The 25,098-nt window shown below is 45.0% G+C and overlaps 1 protein-coding gene across 2 annotated transcripts in view; it reads left to right on the top strand.

Moving 5' to 3' along the window:
• LOC123741337 (charged multivesicular body protein 5-like) overlaps positions 1-25,098 on the top strand; it is a 481,964-nt gene that overhangs the window by 5,618 nt on the left and 451,248 nt on the right. The window lies entirely within an intron of this gene.

The raw sequence follows: 25,098 nt of genomic DNA, 5'->3' as shown, positions 1-25,098 counted from the left end.
TCAATAGGGCTTAATTGGAGTCTAATTCTTCCTGAGCCTAGGCCTATATAAAATAATTGAACTGCCAGAGGTAGGCTATAAGGCTGTCATTTAAACAATCATTTAAATGTAGCGTCCTACGTAAAACAATCATTTAAATGTAGTGTCCTACGTAAAACAATAATTTAAATGTAGCGTCCTACATAAACAATCATTTAAATGTAGCGTCCTACATAAACAATCAGTTAAATGTAGCGTCCGACGTAAAACAATCAGTTAAATGTAGCGTCCGACGTAAAACAATCAGTTAAATGTAGCGTCCTACGTAAAACAATCAGTTAAATGTAGCGTCCTACGTAAAACAATCAGTTAAATGTAGCGTCCTACGTAAAACAATCAGTTAAATGTAGCGTCCTACGTAAAACAATCAGTTAAATGTAGCGTCCTACGTAAAACAATCAGTTAAATGTAGCGTCCTAAGTAAAACAATCAGTTAAATGTAGCGTCCTACGTAAAATAATAATTTAAATGTAGCGTCCTACGTAAAACAATCATTTAAATGTAGCGTCCTACATCAATCAATCAGTTAAATGTAGCGTCCTACATAAACAATCATTTAAATGTAGCGTCCTACGTAAGGGTAGAGGAAGGACATCAGTAATAGATGGTTGAGGTTGAGGGTAGAGGAAGGACATCAGTAATAGATGGTTGAGGTTAGAGGAAGGACATCAGTAATAGATGGGAGAGGTTGAGGGTACAGGAAGGACATCAGTAATAGATGGTTGAGGGTAGAGGAAGGACATCAGTAATAGACGGGAGAGGTTGAGGGTAGAGGAAGGACATCAGTAATGGATGGTTGAGGGTAGAGGAAGGACATCAGTAATAGACGGGAGAGGTTGAGGGTAGAGGAAGGACATCAGTAATGGATGGTTGAGGGGAGAGGAAGGACATCAGTAATAGATGGTTGAGGGTAGAGGAAGGACATCAGTAATAGATGGGAGAGGTTGAGGGTAGAGGAAGGACATCAGTAATAGATGGAGAGGTTGAGGGTAGAGGAAGGACATCAGTAATAGATGGAGAGGTTGAGGGTAGAGGAAGGACATCAGTAATAGATGGTTGAGGGTAAAGGAAGGACATCAGTAATAGATGGGAGATGGTAGAGGAGGACATCAGTAATAGATGGGAGAGGTTGAGGGTAGAGGAAGGACATCAGTAATAGATGGTTGAGACTAGAGGAAGGACATCAGTAATAGATGGGAGAGGTTGAGGGTAGAGGAAGGACATCAGTAATAGATGGGAGAAAGTAGAGGAAGGAAATCAGTAATAGATGGGAGAGGGCATCAGTAATAGATTGGAGAGGTTGAAGGTAGAGGAAGGACATCAGTAATAGATGGGAGATGTTGAGGGTAGAGGAAGGACATCAGTAATAGATTGGAGAGGTTGAGGGTATAGGAAGGACATCAGTAATATATGGGAGAGGTTGAGGGTTGAGGAAGGACATCAGTAATATATGGGAGAGGTTGAGGGTAGAGGAAGGACATCAGTAATAGATGGTTGAGGGTAGAGGAAGGACATCAGTAACAGATGGGAGAGGTTGAGGGTAGAGGAAGGACATCACTAATAGATGGGAGAGGTTGAGGGTAGAGGAAGGACATCAGTAATAGATGGGAGAGGTTGAGGGTAGAGGAAGGACATCAGTAATAGATGGAGAGGTTGAGGGTAGAGGAAGGACATCAGTAATAGATGGAGAGGTTGAGGGTAGAGGAAGAACATCAGTAATAGATGGAGAGGTTGAGTGTAGAGGAAGGACATCAGTAATAGATGGTTGAGGTTAAAGGAAGGACATCAGTAATAAATGGGAGAGGGTAGAGGAGGACATCAGTAATAGATGGGAGAGGTTGAGGGTAGAGGAAGGACATCAGTAATAGATGGGAGAGGTTGAGGGTAGAGGAAGGACATCAGTAATAGATGGAGAGGTTGAGGGTAGAGGAAGAACATCAGTAATAGATGGAGAGGTTGAGTGTAGAGGAAGGACATCAGTAATAGATGGTTGAGGTTAAAGGAAGGACATCAGTAATAGATGGATGTGGGTAGAGGAGGACATCAGTAATAGATGGGAGAGGTTGAGGGTAGAGGAAGAACATCAGTAATAGATGGGAGAGGTTGAGGGTAGAGGAAGGACATCAGTAATAGATGGGAGAGGTTGAGGGTAGAGGAAGGACATCAGTAATAGATGGGAGAGGTTGAAGGTAGAGGAAGGACATCAGTAATTGATGTGAGAGGTTGAGGGTTGAGGAAGGACATCAGTAATAGATGGGAGAGGTAGAGGAATGACATCAGTAATAGATGGGAGAGGTTGAGGGTGGAGGAAGGACATCAGTAATAGCTGGTTGAGGGTTGAGGAAGGACATCAGTAATAGATGGGAGAGGTTGAGGGTAGAGGAAGGACATCAGTAATAGATGGGAGAGGTTGAGGGTAGAGGAAGGACATCAGTAATAGATGGGAGAGGTTGAGGGTAGAGGAAGGACATCAGTATTAGATGTGAGAGGTTGAGGATTGAGGAAGGACATCAGTAATAGATGGGAGAGGTTGAGGGTAGAGGAAGGACATCAGTAATAGATGGGAGAGGCTGAGGGTAGAGGAAGGACATCAGTAATAGATTTGAGGGTTGAGGAAGGACATCAGTAATAGATTTGAGGGTTGAGGAAGGACATCAGTAATAGATGGCAGAGGTTGAAGGTAGAGGAAGGACATCAGTAATAGATGGGAGAGGTTGAGGGTAGAGGAAGGACATCAGTAATAGATGTGAGAGAGTGAGGATTGAGGAAGGACATCAGTAATAGATGGGAGAGGTAGAGGAAGGACATCAGTAATAGATGGGAGAGGTTGAGGGTGGAGGAAGGACATCAGTAATAGATGGAGAGGTTGAGGGTAGAGGAAGGACATCAGTAATAGATGGAGAGGTTGAGGGTAGAGGAAGGACATCAGTAATAGATGGTTGAGGGTAAAGGAAGGACATCAGTAATAGATGGGAGAGGGTAAAGGAGGACATCAGTAATAGATGGGAGAGGTTGAGGGTAGAGGAAGGACATCAGTAATAGATGGTTGAGACTAGAGGAAGGACATCAGTAATAGATGGGAGAGGTTGAGGGTAGAGGAAGGACATCAGTAATAGATGGGAGAAGGTAGAGGAAGGAAATCAGTAATAGATGGGAGAGGGTAGAGGAGGACATCAGTAATATATTGGAGAGGTTGAAGGTAGAGGAAGGACATCAGTAATAGATGGGAGATGTTGAGGGTAGAGGAAGGACATCAGTAATAGATTGGAGAGGTTGGGGGTATAGGAAGGACATGAGTAATATATGGGAGAGGTTGAGGGTTGAGGAAGGACATCAGATATATATGGGAGAGGTTGAGGGTAGAGGAAGGACATCAGTAATAGATGGTTGAGGGTAGAGGAAGGACATCAGTAACAGATGGGAGAGGTTGAGGGTAGAGGAAGGACATCACTAATAGATGGGAGAGGTTGAGGGTAGAGGAAGGACATCAGTAATAGATGGAGAGGTTGAGGGTAGAGGAAGAACATCAGTAATAGATGGAGAGGTTGAGTGTAGAGGAAGGACATCAGTAATAGATGGTTGAGGTTAATGGAAGGACATCAGTAATAGATGGGAGAGGGTAGAGGAGGACATCAGTAATAGATGGGAGAGGTTGAGGGTAGAGGAAGGACATCAGTAATAGATGGGAGAGGTTGAGGGTAGAGGAAGGACATCAGTAATAGATGGTTGAGGCTAGAGGAAGGACATCAGTAATAGATGGGAGAGGTTGAGGGTAGAGGAAGGAAATCAGTAATAGATGGGAGAGGGTAGAGGAAGGACATCAGTAATAGATGGGAGAGGTTGAGGGTAAAGGAAGGACATCAGTAATAGATGGAGAGGTTGAGGGTAGAGGAAGGACATCAGTAATAGATGGAGAGGTTGAGGGTAGAGGAAGAACATCAGTAATAGATGGAGAGGTTGAGTGTAGAGGAAGGACATCAGTAATAGATGGTTTAGGTTAAAGGAAGGACATCAGTAATAGATGGGAGAGGGTAGAGGAGGACATCAGTAATAGATGGGAGAGGTTGAGGGTAGAGGAAGGACATCAGTAATAGATGGGAGAGGTTGAGGGTAGAGGAAGGACATCAGTAATAGATGGGAGAGGTAGAGGAAGGACATCAGTAATAGATGGAGAGGTTGAGGGTAGAGGAAGAACATCAGTAATAGATGGAGAGGTTGAGGGTAGAGGAAGGACATCAGTAATAGATGGGAGAGGTTGAGGGTAGAGGAAGGACATCAGTAATAGATGGGAGAGGTTGAGGGTAGAGGAAGGACATCAGTAATAGATTGGAGAGGTTGAGGGTAGAGGAAGGACATCAGTAATAGATGGGAGAGGTTGAAGGTAGAGGAAGGACATCAGTAATAGATGTGAGAGGTTGAGGATTGAGGAAGGACATCAGTAATAGCTGGTTGAGGGTTGAGGAAGGACATCAGTAATAGATAGGAGAGGTTGAGGGTAGAGGAAGGACATCAGTAATAGATGGGAGAGGTTGAGTGTAGATAAAGGACATCAGTAATAGATTTGAGGGTTGAGGAAGCCCATCAGTAATAGATTTGAGGGTTGAGGAAGGACATCAGTAATAGATGGCAGAGGTTGAAGGTAGAGGAAGGACATCAGTAATAGATGGGAGAGGTTGAGGGTAGAGGAAGGACATCAGTATTAGATGTGAGAGGTTGAGGATTGAGGAAGGAAATCAGTAATAGATGGGAGAGGTAGAGGGTGGAGGAAGGACATCAGTAATAGCTTCTTGAGGGTTGAGGAAGGACATCAGTAATAGATAGGAGAGGTTGAGGGTAGAGGAAGGACATCAGTAATAGATGGGAGAGGTTGAGGGTCGAGGAAGGACATCAGTAATAGATGGGAGAGGTTGAGGGTAGAGGAAGGACATCAGTAATAGATGGTTGAGGCTAGAGGAAGGATATCAGTAATAGATGGGAGAGGTTGAGGGTAGAGGAAGGACATCAGTAACAGATGGGAGAGGGTAGAGGAAGGAAATCAGTAATAGATGGTAGAGGAAGGACATCAGTAATAGATGGGAGAGGTTGAAGGTAGAGGAAGGACATCAGTAATAGATGGGAGAGGTTGAAGGTAGAGGAAGGACATCAGTAATAGATGGGAGAGGTTGAGGGTAGAGGAAGGACATCAGTAATAGATGGAGAGGTTGAGTGTAGAGGAAGGACATCAGTAATAGATGGTTGAGGTTAAAGTAAGGACATCAGTAATAGATGGGAGAGGGTAGAGGAGGACATCAGTAATAGATGGGAGAGGTTGAGGGTAGAGGAAGGACATCAGTAATAGATGGTTGAGGCTAGAGGAAGGACGTCAGTAATAGATGGGAGAGATTGAGGGTAGAGGAAGGACATCAGTAATAGATGGTAGAGGTTGAGGGTAGAGGAAGGAAATCAATAATAGATGGGAGAGGGTAGAGGAAGGACATCAGTAATAGATGGGAGAGGTTGAGGGTAGAGGAAGGACATCAGTAATAGATGGAGAGGTTGAGGGTAGAGGAAGGACATCAGTAATAGATGGAGAGGTTGAGGGTAGAGGAAGAACATCAGTAATAGATGGAGAGGTTGAGTGTAGAGGAAGGACATCAGTAATAGATGGTTGAGGTTAAAGGAAGGACATCAGTAATAGATGGGAGAGGGTAGAGGAGGACATCAGTAATAGATGGGAGAGGTTGAGGGTAGAGGAAGGACATCAGTAATAGATGGGAGAGGTTGAGGGTAGAGGAAGGACATCAGTAATAGATGGGAGAGGTTGAGGGTAGAGGAAGGACATCAGTAATAGATGGGAGAAGGTAGAGGAAGGAAATCAGTAATAGATGGGAGAGGGTAGAGGAGGACATCAGTAATAGATTGGAGAGGTTGAAGGTAGAGGAAGGACATCAGTAATAGATGGGGGATGTTGAGGGTAGAGGAAGGACATCAGTAATATATGGGAGAGGTTGAGGGTAGAGGAAGGACATCAGTAATAGATGGTTGAGTGTAGAGGAAGGACATCAGTAACAGATGGTTGAGGAAGGACATCACTAATAGATGGGAGAGGTTGAGGGTAGAGGAAGGACATCAGTAATAGATGGGAGAGGTTGAGGGTAGAGGAAGGACATCAGTAATAGATGGAGAGGTTGAGGGTAGAGGATGGACATCAGTAATAGATGGAGAGGTTGAGGGTAGAGGAAGAACATCAGTAATAGATGGAGAGGTTGAGTGTAGAGGAAGGACATCAGTAATAGATGGGAGAGGGTAGAGGAGGACATCAGTAATAGATGGGAGAGGTTGAGGGTAGAGGAAGGACATCAGTAATAGATGGGAGAGGTTGAGGGTAGAGGAAGGACATCAGTAATAGATGGTTGAGGCTAGAGGAAGGACATCAGTAATAGATGGGACAGGTTGAGGGTAGAGGAAGGACATCAGTAATAGATGGGAGAGGTTGAGGGTAGAGGAATGAAATCAGTAATAGATGGGAGAGGGTAGAGGAAGGACATCAGTAATAGATGGGAGAGGTTGAGGGTAGAAGAAGGACATCAGTAATAGATGGAGAGGTTGAGGGTAGAGGAAGGACATCAGTAATAGATGGAGAGGTTGAGGGTAGAGGAAGAACATCAGTAATAGATGGAGAGGTTGAGTGTAGAGGAAGGACATCAGTAATAGATGGTTGAGGTTAAAGGAAGAACATCAGTAATAGATGGGAGAGGGTAGAGGAGGACATCAGTAATAGATGGGAGAGGTTGAGGGTAGAGGAAGGACATCAGTAATAGATGGGAGAGGTTGAGGGTAGAGGAAGGACATCAGTAACAGATGGGAGAGGTTGAGGGTAGAGGAAGGACATCAGTAATAGATGGGAGAGGTTGAAGGTAGAGGAAGGACATCAGTAATAGATGTGAGAGGTTGAGGATTGAGGAAGGACATCAGTAATAGATGGGAGAGGTAGAGGAATGACATCAGTAATAGATTGGAGAGGTTGAGGATGGAGGAAGGACATCAGTAATAGCTGGTTGAGGGTTGAGGAAGGACATCAGTAATAGATAGGAGAGGTTGAGGGTAGAGGAAGGACATCAGTAATAGATGGGAGAGGTTGAGGGTAGATAAAGGACATCAGTAATAGATTTGAGGGTTGAGGAAGCCCATCAGTAATAGATTTGAGGGTTGAGGAAGGACATCAGTAATAGATGGCAGAGGTTGAAGGTAGAGGAAGGACATCAGTAATAGATGGGAGAGGTTGAGGGTAGAGGAAGGACATCAGTATTAGATGTGAGAGGTTGAGGATTGAGGAAGGACATCAGTAATAGATGGGAGAGGTAGAGGAAGGACATCAGTAATAGATGGGAGAGGTTGAGGGTGGAGGAAGGACATCAGTAATAGCTTCTTGAGGGTTGAGGAAGGACATCAGTAATAGATAGGAGAGGTTGAGGGTAGAGGAAGGACATCAGTAATAGATGGGAGAGGTTGAGGGTCGAGGAAGGACATCAGTAATAGATTTGAGGGTTGAGGAAGGACATCAGTAATAGATAGCAGAGGTAGAGGAAGGACATCAGTAATAGATGGAGAGGTTGAGGGTAGAGGAAGGACATCAGTAATAGATGGAGAGGTTGAGGGTAGAGGAAGGACATCACTAATAGATGGAGAGGTTGAGTGTAGAGGAAGGACATCAGTAATAGATGGTTGAGGTTAAAGGAAGGACATCAGTAATAGATGGGAGAGGGTAGAGGAGGACATCAGTAATAGATGGGAGAGGTTGAGGGTAGAGGAAGGACATCAGTAATAGATGGGAGAGGTTGAGGGTAGAGGAAGGACATCAGTCATAGATGGGAGAGGTTGAGGGTAGAGGAAGGACATCAGTAATAGATGGGAGAAGGTAGAGGAAGGAAATCAGTAATAGATGGGAGAGGGTAGAGGAGGACATCAGTAATAGATTGGAGAGGTTGAAGGTAGAGGAAGGACATCAGTAATAGATGGGGGATGTTGAGGGTAGAGGAAGGACATCAGTAATATATGGGAGAGGTTGAGGGTAGAGGAAGGACATCAGTAATAGATGGTTGAGTGTAGAGGAAGGACATCAGTAACAGATGGTTGAGGAAGGACATCACTAATAGATGGGAGAGGTTGAGGGTAGAGGAAGGACATCAGTAATAGATGGGAGAGGTTGAGGGTAGAGGAAGGACATCAGTAATAGATGGAGAGGTTGAGGGTAGAGGATGGACATCAGTAATAGATGGAGAGGTTGAGGGTAGAGGAAGAACATCAGTAATAGATGGAGAGGTTGAGTGTAGAGGAAGGACATCAGTAATAGATGGGAGAGGGTAGAGGAGGACATCAGTAATAGATGGGAGAGGTTGAGGGTAGAGGAAGGACATCAGTAATAGATGGGAGAGGTTGAGGGTAGAGGAAGGACATCAGTAATAGATGGTTGAGGCTAGAGGAAGGACATCAGTAATAGATGGGACAGGTTGAGGGTAGAGGAAGGACATCAGTAATAGATGGGAGAGGTTGAGGGTAGAGGAATGAAATCAGTAATAGATGGGAGAGGGTAGAGGAAGGACATCAGTAATAGATGGGAGAGGTTGAGGGTAGAAGAAGGACATCAGTAATAGATGGAGAGGTTGAGGGTAGAGGAAGGACATCAGTAATAGATGGAGAGGTTGAGGGTAGAGGAAGAACATCAGTAATAGATGGAGAGGTTGAGTGTAGAGGAAGGACATCAGTAATAGATGGTTGAGGTTAAAGGAAGAACATCAGTAATAGATGGGAGAGGGTAGAGGAGGACATCAGTAATAGATGGGAGAGGTTGAGGGTAGAGGAAGGACATCAGTAATAGATGGGAGAGGTTGAGGGTAGAGGAAGGACATCAGTAACAGATGGGAGAGGTTGAGGGTAGAGGAAGGACATCAGTAATAGATGGGAGAGGTTGAAGGTAGAGGAAGGACATCAGTAATAGATGTGAGAGGTTGAGGATTGAGGAAGGACATCAGTAATAGATGGGAGAGGTAGAGGAATGACATCAGTAATAGATTGGAGAGGTTGAGGATGGAGGAAGGACATCAGTAATAGCTGGTTGAGGGTTGAGGAAGGACATCAGTAATAGATAGGAGAGGTTGAGGGTAGAGGAAGGACATCAGTAATAGATGGGAGAGGTTGAGGGTAGATAAAGGACATCAGTAATAGATTTGAGGGTTGAGGAAGCCCATCAGTAATAGATTTGAGGGTTGAGGAAGGACATCAGTAATAGATGGCAGAGGTTGAAGGTAGAGGAAGGACATCAGTAATAGATGGGAGAGGTTGAGGGTAGAGGAAGGACATCAGTATTAGATGTGAGAGGTTGAGGATTGAGGAAGGACATCAGTAATAGATGGGAGAGGTAGAGGAAGGACATCAGTAATAGATGGGAGAGGTTGAGGGTGGAGGAAGGACATCAGTAATAGCTTCTTGAGGGTTGAGGAAGGACATCAGTAATAGATAGGAGAGGTTGAGGGTAGAGGAAGGACATCAGTAATAGATGGGAGAGGTTGAGGGTCGAGGAAGGACATCAGTAATAGATTTGAGGGTTGAGGAAGGACATCAGTAATAGATAGCAGAGGTAGAGGAAGGACATCAGTAATAGATGGAGAGGTTGAGGGTAGAGGAAGGACATCAGTAATAGATGGAGAGGTTGAGGGTAGAGGAAGGACATCAGTAATAGATGGTTGAGGGTAGAGGAAGGACATATGTAATAGATGGGAGAGGTTGAGAGTAGAGGAAGGACATCACTAATAGATGGAGAGGTTGAGGGTAGAGGAAGAACATCAGTAATAGATGGAGAAGTTGAGTGTAGAGGAAGGACATCAGTAATAGATGGGAGAGGGTAGAGGAGGACATCAGTAATAGATGGGAGAGGTTGAGGGTAGAGGAAGGACATCAGTAATAGATGGGAGAGGTTGAGGGTAGAGGAAGGACATCAGTAATAGATGGTTGAGGCTAGAGGAAGGACATCAGTAATAGATGGGACAGGTTGAGGGTAGAGGAAGGACATCAGTAATAGATGGGAGAGGTTGAGGGTAGAGGAAGGAAATCAGTAATAGATGGGAGAGGGTAGAGGAAGGACATCAGTAATAGATGGGAGAGGTTGAGGGTAGAAGAAGGACATCAGTAATAGATGGAGAGGTTGAGGGTAGAGGAAGGACATCAGTAATAGATGGAGAGGTTGAGGGTAGAGGAAGAACATCAGTAATAGATGGAGAGGTTGAGTGTAGAGGAAGGACATCAGTAATAGATGGTTGAGGTTAAAGGAAGGACATCAGTAATAGGTGGGAGAGGGTAGAGGAGGACATCAGTAATAGATGGGAGAGGTTGAGGGTAGAGGAAGGACATCAGTAATAGATGGGAGAGGTTGAGGGTAGAGGAAGGACATCAGTAATAGATGGGAGAGGTTGAGGGTAGAGGAAGGACATCAGTAATAGATGGGAGAGGTTGAAGGTAGAGGAAGGACATCAGTAATAGATGTGAGAGGTTGAGGATTGAGGAAGGACATCAGTAATAGATGGGAGAGGTAGAGGAATGACATCAGTAATAGATGGGAGAGGTTGAGGATGGAGGAAGGACATCAGTAATAGCTGGTTGAGGGTTGAGGAAGGACATCAGTAATAGATAGGAGAGGTTGAGGGTAGAGGAAGGACATCAGTAATAGATGGGAGAGGTTGAGTGTAGATAAAGGACATCAGTAATAGATTTGAGGGTTGAGGAAGCCCATCAGTAATAGATTTGAGGGTTGAGGAAGGACATCAGTAATAGATGGCAGAGGTTGAAGGTAGAGGAAGGACATCAGTAATAGATGGGAGAGGTTGAGGGTAGAGGAAGGACATCAGTATTAGATGTGAGAGGTTGAGGATTGAGGAAGGACATCAGTAATAGATGGGAGAGGTAGAGGGTGGAGGAAGGACATCAGTAATAGCTTCTTGAGGGTTGAGGAAGGACATCAGTAATAGATAGGAGAGGTTGAGGGTAGAGGAAGGACATCAGTAATAGATGGGAGAGGTTGAGGGTCGAGGAAGGACATCAGTAATAGATGGGAGAGGTTGAGGGTAGAGGAAGGACATCAGTAATAGATGGTTGAGGCTAGAGGAAGGATATCAGTAATAGATGGGAGAGGTTGAGGGTAGAGGAAGGACATCAGTAACAGATGGGAGAGGGTAGAGGAAGGAAATCAGTAATAGATGGTAGAGGAAGGACATCAGTAATAGATGGGAGAGGTTGAAGGTAGAGGAAGGACATCAGTAATAGATGGGAGAGGTTGAAGGTAGAGGAAGGACATCAGTAATAGATGGGAGAGGTTGAGGGTAGAGGAAGGACATCAGTAATAGATGGAGAGGTTGAGTGTAGAGGAAGGACATCAGTAATAGATGGTTGAGGTTAAAGTAAGGACATCAGTAATAGATGGGAGAGGGTAGAGGAGGACATCAGTAATAGATGGGAGAGGTTGAGGGTAGAGGAAGGACATCAGTAATAGATGGTTGAGGCTAGAGGAAGGACGTCAGTAATAGATGGGAGAGATTGAGGGTAGAGGAAGGACATCAGTAATAGATGGTAGAGGTTGAGGGTAGAGGAAGGAAATCAATAATAGATGGGAGAGGGTAGAGGAAGGACATCAGTAATAGATGGGAGAGGTTGAGGGTAGAGGAAGGACATCAGTAATAGATGGAGAGGTTGAGGGTAGAGGAAGGACATCAGTAATAGATGGAGAGGTTGAGGGTAGAGGAAGAACATCAGTAATAGATGGAGAGGTTGAGTGTAGAGGAAGGACATCAGTAATAGATGGTTGAGGTTAAAGGAAGGACATCAGTAATAGATGGGAGAGGGTAGAGGAGGACATCAGTAATAGATGGGAGAGGTTGAGGGTAGAGGAAGGACATCAGTAATAGATGGGAGAGGTTGAGGGTAGAGGAAGGACATCAGTAATAGATGGGAGAGGTTGAGGGTAGAGGAAGGACATCAGTAATAGATGGGAGAAGGTAGAGGAAGGAAATCAGTAATAGATGGGAGAGGGTAGAGGAGGACATCAGTAATAGATTGGAGAGGTTGAAGGTAGAGGAAGGACATCAGTAATAGATGGGGGATGTTGAGGGTAGAGGAAGGACATCAGTAATAGATTGGAGAGGTTGAGGGTATAGGAAGGACATCAGTAATATATCGGGAGAGGCTGATGGTTGAGAAAGTACATCAGTAATATATGGGAGAGGTTGAGGGTAGAGGAAGGACATCAGTAATAGATGGTTGAGTGTAGAGGAAGGACATCAGTAACAGATGGTTGAGGAAGGACATCACTAATAGATGGGAGAGGTTGAGGGTAGAGGAAGGACATCAGTAATAGATGGGAGAGGTTGAGGGTAGAGGAAGGACATCAGTAATAGATGGAGAGGTTGAGTGTAGAGGAAGGACATCAGTAATAGATGGGAGAGGGTAGAGGAGGACATCAGTAATAGATGGGAGAGGTTGAGGGTAGAGGAAGGACATCAGTAATAGATGGGAGAGGTTGAGGGTAGAGGAAGGACATCAGTAATAGATGGTTGAGGCTAGAGGAAGGACATCAGTAATAGATGGGACAGGTTGAGGGTAGAGGAAGGACATCAGTAATAGATGGGAGAGGTTGAGGGTAGAGGAAGGAAATCAGTAATAGATGGGAGAGGGTAGAGGAAGGACATCAGTAATAGATGGGAGAGGTTGAGGGTAGAAGAAGGACATCAGTAATAGATGGAGAGGTTGAGGGTAGAGGAAGGACATCAGTAATAGATGGAGAGGTTGAGGGTAGAGGAAGAACATCAGTAATAGATGGAGAGGTTGAGTGTAGAGGAAGGACATCAGTAATAGATGGTTGAGGTTAAAGGAAGGACATCAGTAATAGGTGGGAGAGGGTAGAGGAGGACATCAGTAATAGATGGGAGAGGTTGAGGGTAGAGGAAGGACATCAGTAATAGATGGGAGAGGTTGAGGGTAGAGGAAGGACATCAGTAATAGATGTTAGAGGTTGAGGGTAGAGGAAGGACATCAGTAATAGATGGGAGAGGTTGAAGGTAGAGGAAGGACATCAGTAATAGATGTGAGAGGTTGAGGATTGAGGAAGGACATCAGTAATAGATGGGAGAGGTAGAGGAATGACATCAGTAATAGATGGGAGAGGTTGAGGATGGAGGAAGGACATCAGTAATAGCTGGTTGAGGGTTGAGGAAGGAACATCAGTAATAGATAGGAGAGGTTGAGGGTAGAGGAAGGACATCAGTAATAGATGGGAGAGGTTGAGTGTAGATAAAGGACATCAGTAATAGATTTGAGGGTTGAGGAAGCCCATCAGTAATAGATTTGAGGGTTGAGGAAGGACATCAGTAATAGATGGCAGAGGTTGAAGGTAGAGGAAGGACATCAGTAATAGATGGGAGAGGTTGAGGGTAGAGGAAGGACATCAGTATTAGATGTGAGAGGTTGAGGATTGAGGAAGGACATCAGTAATAGATGGGAGAGGTAGAGGGTGGAGGAAGGACATCAGTAATAGCTTCTTGAGGGTTGAGGAAGGACATCAGTAATAGATAGGAGAGGTTGAGGGTAGAGGAAGGACATCAGTAATAGATGGGAGATGTTGAGGGTCGAGGAAGGACATCAGTAATAGATGGGAGAGGTTGAGGGTAGAGGAAGGACATCAGTAATAGATGGTTGAGGCTAGAGGAAGGATATCAGTAATAGATGGGAGAGGTTGAGGGTAGAGGAAGGACATCAGTAACAGATGGGAGAGGGTAGAGGAAGGAAATCAGTAATAGATGGTAGAGGAAGGACATCAGTAATAGATGGGAGAGGTTGAAGGTAGAGGAAGGACATCAGTAATAGATGGGAGAGGTTGAAGGTAGAGGAAGGACATCAGTAATAGATGGGAGAGGTTGAGGGTAGAGGAAGGACATCAGTAATAGATGGAGAGGTTGAGTGTAGAGGAAGGACATCAGTAATAGATGGTTGAGGTTAAAGTAAGGACATCAGTAATAGATGGGAGAGGGTAGAGGAGGACATCAGTAATAGATGGGAGAGGTTGAGGGTAGAGGAAGGACATCAGTAATAGATGGTTGAGGCTAGAGGAAGGACGTCAGTAATAGATGGGAGAGATTGAGGGTAGAGGAAGGACATCAGTAATAGATGGTAGAGGTTGAGGGTAGAGGAAGGAAATCAATAATAGATGGGAGAGGGTAGAGGAAGGACATCAGTAATAGATGGGAGAGGTTGAGGGTAGAGGAAGGACATCAGTAATAGATGGAGAGGTTGAGGGTAGAGGAAGGACATCAGTAATAGATGGAGAGGTTGAGGGTAGAGGAAGAACATCAGTAATAGATGGAGAGGTTGAGTGTAGAGGAAGGACATCAGTAATAGATGGTTGAGGTTAAAGGAAGGACATCAGTAATAGATGGGAGAGGGTAGAGGAGGACATCAGTAATAGATGGGAGAGGTTGAGGGTAGAGGAAGGACATCAGTAATAGATGGGAGAGGTTGAGGGTAGAGGAAGGACATCAGTAATAGATGGGAGAGGTTGAGGGTAGAGGAAGGACATCAGTAATAGATGGGAGAAGGTAGAGGAAGGAAATCAGTAATAGATGGGTGAGGGTAGAGGAGGACATCAGTAATAGATTGGAGAGGTTGAAGGTAGAGGAAGGACATCAGTAATAGATGGGGGATGTTGAGGGTAGAGGAAGGACATCAGTAATAGATTGGAGAGGTTGAGGGTATAGGAAGGACATCAGTAATATATCGGGAGAGGCTGATGGTTGAGAAAGTACATCAGTAATATATGGGAGAGGTTGAGGGTAGAGGAAGGACATCAGTAATAGATGGTTGAGTGTAGAGGAAGGACATCAGTAACAGATGGTTGAGGAAGGACATCACTAATAGATGGGAGAGGTTGAGGGTAGAGGAAGGACATCAGTAATAGATGGGAGAGGTTGAGGGTAGAGGAAGGACATCAGTAATAGATGGAGAGGTTGAGGGTAGAGGATGGACATCAGTAATAGATGGAGAGGTTGAGGGTAGAGGAAGAACATCAGTAATAGATGGAGAGGTTGAGTGTAGAGGAAGGACATCAGTAATAGATGGGAGAGGGTAGAGGAGGACATCAGTAATAGATGGGAGAGGTTGAGGGTAGAGGAAGGACATCAGTAATAGATGGGAGAGGTTGAGGGTAGAGGAAGGACATCAGTAATAGATGGTTGAGGCTAGAGGAAGGACATCAGTAATAGATGGGACAGGTTGAGGGTAGAGGAAGGACATCAGTAATAGATGGGAGAGGTTGAGGGTAGAGGAATGAAATCAGTAATAGATGGGAGAGGGTAGAGGAAGGACATCAGTAATAGATGGGAGAGGTTGAGGGTAGAGGAAGGACATCAGTAATAGATGGAGAGGTTGAGGGTAGAGGAAGGACATCAGTAATAGATGGGAGAGGTTGAGGGTAGAGGAAGGACATCAGTAATAGATGGGAGAGGTTGAGGGTAGAGGAAGGACATCAGTAATAGATGGGAGAAGGTAGAGGAAGGAAATCAGTAATAGATGGGCGAGGGTAGAGGAGGACATCAGTAATAGATTGGAGAGGTTGAAGGTAGAGGAAGGACATCAGTAATAGATGGGGGATGTTGAGGGTAGAGGAAGGACATCAGTAATAGATTGGAGAGGTTGAGGGTATAGGAAGGACATCAGTAATATATCGGGAGAGGCTGATGGTTGAGAAAGTACATCAGTAATATATGGGAGAGGTTGAGGGTAGAGGAAGGACATCAGTAATAGATGGTTGAGTGTAGAGGAAGGACATCAGTAACAGATGGTTGAGGAAGGACATCACTAATAGATGGGAGAGGTTGAGGGTAGAGGAAGGACATCAGTAATAGATGGGAGAGGTTGAGGGTAGAGGAAGGACATCAGTAATAGATGGAGAGGTTGAGGGTAGAGGATGGACATCAGTAATAGATGGAGAGGTTGAGGGTAGAGGAAGAACATCAGTAATAGATGGAGAGGTTGAGTGTAGAGGAAGGACATCAGTAATAGATGGGAGAGGGTAGAGGAGGACATCAGTAATAGATGGGAGAGGTTGAGGGTAGAGGAAGGACATCAGTAATAGATGGGAGAGGTTGAGGGTAGAGGAAGGACATCAGTAATAGATGGTTGAGGCTAGAGGAAGGACATCAGTAATAGATGGGACAGGTTGAGGGTAGAGGAAGGACATCAGTAATAGATGGGAGAGGTTGAGGGTAGAGGAATGAAATCAGTAATAGATGGGAGAGGGTAGAGGAAGGACATCAGTAATAGATGGGAGAGGTTGAGGGTAGAGGAAGGACATCAGTAATAGATGGAGAGGTTGAGGGTAGAGGAAGGACATCAGTAATAGATGGAGAGGTTGAGGGTAGAGGAAGAACATCAGTAATAGATGGAGAGGTTGAGTGTAGAGGAAGGACATCAGTAATAGATGGTTGAGGTTAAAGGAAGCACATCAGTAATAGATGGGAGAGGGTAGAGGAGGACATCAGTAATAGATGGGAGAGGTTGAGGGTAGAGGAAGGACATCAGTAATAGATGGGAGAGGTTGAGGGTAGATAAAGGACATCAGTAATAGATGGGAGAGGTAGAGGAATGACATCAGTAATAGATGGGAGAGGTTGAGGATGGAGGAAGGACATCAGTAATAGCTGGTTGAGGGTTGAGGAAGGACATCAGTAATAGATAGGAGAGGTTGAGGGTAGAGGAAGGACATCAGTAATAGATGGGAGAGGTTGAGGGTAGATAAAGGACATCAGTAATAGATTTGAGGGTTGAGGAAGCCCATCAGTAATAGATTTGAGGGTTGAGGAAGGACATCAGTAATAGATGGCAGAGGTTGAAGGTAGAGGAAGGACATCAGTAATAGATGGGAGAGGTTGAGGGTAGAGGAAGGACATCAGTATTAGATGTGAGAGGTTGAGGATTGAGGAAGGACATCAGTAATAGATGGGAGAGGTAGAGGAAGGACATCAGTAATAGATGGGAGAGGTTGAGGGTGGAGGAAGGACATCAGTAATAGCTTCTTGAGGGTTGAGGAAGGACATCAGTAATAGATAGGAGAGGTTGAGGGTAGAGGAAGGACATCAGTAATAGATGGGAGAGGTTGAGGGTCGAGGAAGGACATCAGTAATAGATTTGAGGGTTGAGGAAGGACATCAGTAATAGATAGCAGAGGTAGAGGAAGAACATCAGTAATAGATGGAGAGGTTGAGGGTAGAGGAAGGACATCAGTAATAGATGGAGAGGTTGAGGGTAGAGGAAGGACATCAGTAATAGATGGTTGAGGGTAGAGGAAGGACATATGTAATAGATGGGAGAGGTTGAGAGTAGAGGAAGAACATCACTAATAGATGGGAGCGGTTGAGGGTAGAGGAAGGACATCACTAATAGATGGGAGAGGTTGAGGGTAGAGGAAGGACATCAGTAATAGATGGAGAGGTTGAGGGTAGAGGAAGGACATCAGTAATAGATGGAGAGGTTGAGGGTAGAGGAAGAACATCAGTAATAGATGGAGAGGTTGAGTGTAGAGGAAGGACATCAGTAATAGATGGTTGAGGTTAAAGGAAGGACATCAGTAATAGATGGGAGAGGGTAGAGGAGGACATCAGTAATAGATGGGAGAGGTTGAGGGTAGAGAAAGGACATCAGTAATAGATGGGAGAGGTTGAGGGTAGAGGAAGGACATCAGTAATAGATGGTTGAGGCTAGAGGAAGGATATCAGTAATAGATGGGAGAGGTTGAGGGTAGAGGAAGGACATCAGTAACAGATGGGAGAGGGTAGAGGAAGGAAATCAGTAATAGATGGTAGAGGAAGGACATCAGTAATAGATGGGAGAGGTTGAAGGTAGAGGAAGGACATCAGTAATAGATGGGAGAGGTTGAAGGTAGAGGATGACATCAGTAATAGATGGGAGAGGTTGAGGGTAGAGGAAGGACATCAGTAATAGGTGGGATAGGTAGAGGGTAGAGGAAGGACATCAGTAATAGATGGGAGAGGTTGAGGGTTGAGGAAGGACATCAGTAATAGATGGGAGAGGTTGAGGAAGGACATCAGTAATAGATGGGAGAGGTTGAAGGGTAGAGGAAGGACAGCAGTAATAGATGGGATGGTTGAGGGTGGAGGAAGGACATCAGTAATAGCTGGTTGAGGGTTGAGGAAGGGCATCAGTAATAGATGGGATGGTTGAGGGTAGAGGAATGACATCAGTAATAAATGGGAGAGGTTGAGGGTAGAGGAAGGACATAAGTAATAGATGGGAGAGGGTTGAGGGTAGAGGAAGGACATCAGTAATAGATGGGAGAGGTTGAGGGTAGAGGAAGAACATCAGTAATAGATGGGAGAGGTTGAAGGTAGAGGAAGGACATCAGTAATAGATGGGAGAGGTTGAAGGTAGAGGAAGGACATCAGTAATAGATGGGAGAGGTAGAGGGTGGAGCAAGGACATCAGTAATAGCTTCTTGAGGGTTGAGGAAGGACATCAGTAATAGATAGGAGAGGTTGAGGGTAGAGGAAGGACATCACTAATAGATGGGAGAGGTTGAGGGTAGAGGAAGGACATCAGTAATAGATGGAGAGGTTGAGGGTAGAGGAACTACATCAGTAATAGATGGAGAGGTTGAGGGTAGAGGAAGAATATCAGTAATAGATGGAGAGGTTGAGTGTAGAGGAAGGACATCAGTAATAGATGGTTGAGGTTAAAGGAAGGACATCAGTAATAGATGGGAGAGGGTTGGGAGAGGTTGAGGGTAGAGGAAGGACATCAGTAATAGATGGGAGAGGTTGAGGGTAGAGGAAGGACATCAGTAATAGATGGTTGAGGCTAGAGGAAGGATATCAGTAATAGATGGGAGAGGTTGAGGGTAGAGGAAGGACATCAGTAACAGATGGGAGAGGGTAGAGGAAGTAAATCAGTAATAGATGGTAGAGGAAGGACATCAGTAATAGATGGGAGAGGTTGAAGGTAGAGCAAGGACATCAGTAATAGATGGGAGAGGTTGAAGGTAGAGGAAGGACATCAGTAATAGATGGGAGAGGTTGAGGGTAGAGGAAGGACATCAGTAATAGATGGGATAGGTAGAGGGTAGAGGAAGGACATCAGTAATAGATGGGAGAGGTTGAGGAAGGACATCAGTAATAGATGGGAGAGGTTGAAGGGTAGAGGAAGGACAGCAGTAATAGATGGGGGATGTTGAGGGTAGAGGAAGGACATCAGTAATAGATTGGAGAGGTTGAGGGTATAGGAAGGACATCAGTAATATATCGGGAGAGGCTGATGGTTGAGAAAGTACATCAGTAATATATGGGAGAGGTTGAGGGTAGAGGAAGGACATCAGTAATAGATGGTTGAGTGTAGAGGAAGGACATCAGTAACAGATGGTTGAGGAAGGACATCACTAATAGATGGGAGAGGTTGAGGGTAGAGGAAGGACATCAGTAATAGATGGGAGAGGTTGAGGGTAGAGGAAGGACATCAGTAATAGATGGAGAGGTTGAGGGTAGAGGATGGACATCAGTAATAGATGGAGAGGTTGAGGGTAGAGGAAGAACATCAGTAATAGATGGAGAGGTTGAGTGTAGAGGAAGGACATCAGTAATAGATGGGAGAGGGTAGAGGAGGACATCAGTAATAGATGGGAGAGGTTGAGGGTAGAGGAAGGACATCAGTAATAGATGGGAGAGGTTGAGGGTAGAGGAAGGACATCAGTAATAGATGGTTGAGGCTAGAGGAAGGACATCAGTAATAGATGGGACAGGTTGAGGGTAGAGGAAGGACATCAGTAATAGATGGGAGAGGTTGAGGGTAGAGGAATGAAATCAGTAATAGATGGGAGAGGGTAGAGGAAGGACATCAGTAATAGATGGGAGAGGTTGAGGGTAGAGGAAGGACATCAGTAATAGATGGAGAGGTTGAGGGTAGAGGAAGGACATCAGTAATAGATGGAGAGGTTGAGGGTAGAGGAAGAACATCAGTAATAGATGGAGAGGTTGAGTGTAGAGGAAGGACATCAGTAATAGATGGTTGAGGTTAAAGGAAGCACATCAGTAATAGATGGGAGAGGGTAGAGGAGGACATCAGTAATAGATGGGAGAGGTTGAGGGTAGAGGAAGGACATCAGTAATAGATGGGAGAGGTTGAGGGTAGATAAAGGACATCAGTAATAGATGGGAGAGGTAGAGGAATGACATCAGTAATAGATGGGAGAGGTTGAGGATGGAGGAAGGACATCAGTAATAGCTGGTTGAGGGTTGAGGAAGGACATCAGTAATAGATAGGAGAGGTTGAGGGTAGAGGAAGGACATCAGTAATAGATGGGAGAGGTTGAGGGTAGATAAAGGACATCAGTAATAGATTTGAGGGTTGAGGAAGCCCATCAGTAATAGATTTGAGGGTTGAGGAAGGACATCAGTAATAGATGGCAGAGGTTGAAGGTAGAGGAAGGACATCAGTAATAGATGGGAGAGGTTGAGGGTAGAGGAAGGACATCAGTATTAGATGTGAGAGGTTGAGGATTGAGGAAGGACATCAGTAATAGATGGGAGAGGTAGAGGAAGGACATCAGTAATAGATGGGAGAGGTTGAGGGTGGAGGAAGGACATCAGTAATAGCTTCTTGAGGGTTGAGGAAGGACATCAGTAATAGATAGGAGAGGTTGAGGGTAGAGGAAGGACATCAGTAATAGATGGGAGAGGTTGAGGGTCGAGGAAGGACATCAGTAATAGATTTGAGGGTTGAGGAAGGACATCAGTAATAGATAGCAGAGGTAGAGGAAGAACATCAGTAATAGATGGAGAGGTTGAGGGTAGAGGAAGGACATCAGTAATAGATGGAGAGGTTGAGGGTAGAGGAAGGACATCAGTAATAGATGGTTGAGGGTAGAGGAAGGACATATGTAATAGATGGGAGAGGTTGAGAGTAGAGGAAGGACATCACTAATAGATGGGAGCGGTTGAGGGTAGAGGAAGGACATCACTAATAGATGGGAGAGGTTGAGGGTAGAGGAAGGACATCAGTAATAGATGGAGAGGTTGAGGGTAGAGGAAGGACATCAGTAATAGATGGAGAGGTTGAGGGTAGAGGAAGAACATCAGTAATAGATGGAGAGGTTGAGTGTAGAGGAAGGACATCAGTAATAGATGGTTGAGGTTAAAGGAAGGACATCAGTAATAGATGGGAGAGGGTAGAGGAGGACATCAGTAATAGATGGGAGAGGTTGAGGGTAGAGGAAGGACATCAGTAATAGATGGGAGAGGTTGAGGGTAGAGGAAGGACATCAGTAATAGATGGTTGAGGCTAGAGGAAGGATATCAGTAATAGATGGGAGAGGTTGAGGGTAGAGGAAGGACATCAGTAACAGATGGGAGAGGGTAGAGGAAGGAAATCAGTAATAGATGGTAGAGGAAGGACATCAGTAATAGATGGGAGAGGTTGAAGGTAGAGGAAGGACATCAGTAATAGATGGGAGAGGTTGAAGGTAGAGGATGACATCAGTAATAGATGGGAGAGGTTGAGGGTAGAGGAAGGACATCAGTAATAGATGGGATAGGTAGAGGGTAGAGGAAGGACATCAGTAATAGATGGGAGAGGTTGAGGGTTGAGGAAGGACATCAGTAATAGATGGGAGAGGTTGAGGAAGGACATCAGTAATAGATGGGAGAGGTTGAAGGGTAGAGGAAGGACAGCAGTAATAGATGGGATGGTTGAGGGTGGAGGAAGGACATCAGTAATAGCTGGTTGAGGGTTGAGGAAGGGCATCAGTAATAGATGGGATGGTTGAGGGTAGAGGAATGACATCAGTAATAAATGGGAGAGGTTGAGGGTAGAGGAAGGACATAAGTAATAGATGGGAGAGGGTTGAGGGTAGAGGAAGGACATCAGTAATAGATGGGAGAGGTTGAGGGTAGAGGAAGAACATCAGTAATAGATGGGAGAGGTTGAAGGTAGAGGAAGGACATCAGTAATAGATGGGAGAGGTTGAAGGTAGAGGAAGGACATCAGTAATAGATGGGAGAGGTAGAGGGTGGAGCAAGGACATCAGTAATAGCTTCTTGAGGGTTGAGGAAGGACATCAGTAATAGATAGGAGAGGTTGAGGGTAGAGGAAGGACATCACTAATAGATGGGAGAGGTTGAGGGTAGAGGAAGGACATCAGTAATAGATGGAGAGGTTGAGGGTAGAGGAACTACATCAGTAATAGATGGAGAGGTTGAGGGTAGAGGAAGAATATCAGTAATAGATGGAGAGGTTGAGTGTAGAGGAAGGACATCAGTAATAGATGGTTGAGGTTAAAGGAAGGACATCAGTAATAGATGGGAGAGGGTTGGGAGAGGTTGAGGGTAGAGGAAGGACATCAGTAATAGATGGGAGAGGTTGAGGGTAGAGGAAGGACATCAGTAATAGATGGTTGAGGCTAGAGGAAGGATATCAGTAATAGATGGGAGAGGTTGAGGGTAGAGGAAGGACATCAGTAACAGATGGGAGAGGGTAGAGGAAGTAAATCAGTAATAGATGGTAGAGGAAGGACATCAGTAATAGATGGGAGAGGTTGAAGGTAGAGCAAGGACATCAGTAATAGATGGGAGAGGTTGAAGGTAGAGGAAGGACATCAGTAATAGATGGGAGAGGTTGAGGGTAGAGGAAGGACATCAGTAATAGATGGGATAGGTAGAGGGTAGAGGAAGGACATCAGTAATAGATGGGAGAGGTTGAGGAAGGACATCAGTAATAGATGGGAGAGGTTGAAGGGTAGAGGAAGGACAGCAGTAATAGATGGGATGGTTGAGGGTGGAGGAAGGACATCAGTAATAGCTGGTTGAGGGTTGAGGAAGGGCATCAGTAATAGATGGGATGGTTGAGGGTTGAGGAAGGACATCAGTAATAGATGGGAGAGGTAGAGGAAGGACATCAGTAATAGATGGAGAGGTTGAGGGTAGAGGAAAGACATCAGTAATAGATGGAGAGGTTGAGGGTAGAGGAAGGACATCAGTAATAGATGGAGAGGTTGAGGGTAGAGGAAGGTCATCAGTAATAGATGGTTGAGGGTAATGGAAGGACATCAGTAATAGATGGGAGAGGGTAGAGGAGGACATCAGTAATAGATGGGAGAGGTTGAAGGTAGAGGAAAGACATCAGTAATAGATGGGAGAGGTTAGAAGAAGGAAATCAGTAATAGATGGGAGAGGGTAGAGGAGGACATCAGTAATATATGGGAGAGGTTGAGGGTAGAGGAAGGACATCAGTAATAGATGGGAGAGGTTGAGGGTTGAGGAAGGACATCAGTAATAGATGGGAGAGGTTGAGGGTAGAGGAAGGACATCAGTAATACATAGTTGAGGGTAGAGGAAAGACATCAGTAACAGATGGGAAAGGTTGAGGGTAGAGGAAGTACATCACTAATAGATGGGAGAGGTTGAAGGTAGAGGAAGGACATCAGTAATAGATGGGAGAGGTAGAGGGTGGAGCAAGGACATCAGTAATAGCTTCTTGAGGGTTGAGGAAGGACATCAGTAATAGATAGGAGAGGTTGAGGGTAGATGAAGGACATCAGTAATAGATGGGAGAGGTTGAGGGTCGAGGAAGGACATCAGTAATAGATTTGAGGGTTGAGGAAGGACATCAGTAATAGATAGCAGAGGTAGAGGAAGAACATCAGTAATAGATGGAGAGGTTGAGGGTAGAGGAAGGACATCAGTAATAGATGGAGAGGTTGAGGGTAGAGGAAGGACATCAGTAATAGATGGAGAGGTTGAGGGTAGAGCAAGGACATCAGTAATAGATGGTTGAGGGTAGAGGAAGGACATATGTAATAGATGGGAGAGGTTGAGGGTAGAGGAAGGACATCACTAATAGATGGGAGCGGTTGAGGGTAGAGGAAGGACATCACTAATAGATGGGAGAGGTTGAGGGTAGAGGAAGGACATCAGTAATAGATGGAGAGGTTGAGGGTAGAGGAACTACATCAGTAATAGATGGAGAGGTTGAGGGTAGAGGAAGAACATCAGTAATAGATGGAGAGGTTGAGTGTAGAGGAAGGACATCAGTAATAGATGGTTGAGGTTAAAGGAAGGACATCAGTAATAGATGGGAGAGGGTTGGGAGAGGTTGAGGGTAGAGGAAGGACATCAGTAATAGATGGGAGAGGTTGAGAGTAGAGGAAGGACATCAGTAATAGATGGTTGAGGCTAGAGGAAGGATATCAGTAATAGATGGGAGAGGTTGAGGGTAGAGGAAGGACATCAGTAACAGATGGGAGAGGGTAGAGGAAGTAAATCAGTAATAGATGGTAGAGGAAGGACATCAGTAATAGATGGGAGAGGTTGAAGGTAGAGGAAGGACATCAGTAATAGATGGGAGAGGTTGAAGGTAGAGGAAGGACATCAGTAATAGATGGGAGAGGTTGAGGGTAGAGGAAGGACATCAGTAATAGATGGGATAGGTAGAGGGTAGAGGAAGGACAACAGTAATAGATGGGAGAGGTTGAGGGTTGAGGAAGGACATCAGTAATAGATGGGAGAGGTTGAGGAAGGACATCAGTAATAGAAGGGAGAGGTTGAAGGGTAGAGGAAGGACAGCAGTAATAGATGGGATGGTTGAGGGTGGAGGAAGGACATCAGTAATAGCTGGTTGAGGGTTGAGGAAGGGCATCAGTAATAGATGGGATGGTTGAGGGTTGAGGAAGGACATCAGTAATAGATGGGAGAGGTAGAGGAAGGACATCAGTAATAGATGGGAGAGGTTGAAGGGTAGAGGAAGGACAGCAGTAATAGATGGGATGGTTGAGGGTGGAGGAAGGACATCAGTAATAGCTGGTTGAGGGTTGAGGAAGGGCATCAGTAATAGATGGGATGGTTGAGGGTAGAGGAATGACATCAGTAATAGATGGGAGAGGTTGAGGGTAGAGGAAGGACATAAGTAATAGATGGGAGAGGGTTGAGGGTAGAGGAAGGACATCAGTAATAGATGGGAGAGGTTGAGGGTAGAGGAAGAACATCA

Source organism: Salmo salar, chromosome 14 (genome assembly GCF_965601325.2).
Source record: "Salmo salar chromosome 14, fSalSal1, whole genome shotgun sequence".
NCBI classification, from domain to species: Eukaryota; Metazoa; Chordata; class Actinopteri; order Salmoniformes; family Salmonidae; genus Salmo; species Salmo salar.
The sequence above is the reverse complement of the archived record's forward strand: the minus strand, read 5'-3'. Positions and strand labels throughout refer to the sequence as shown.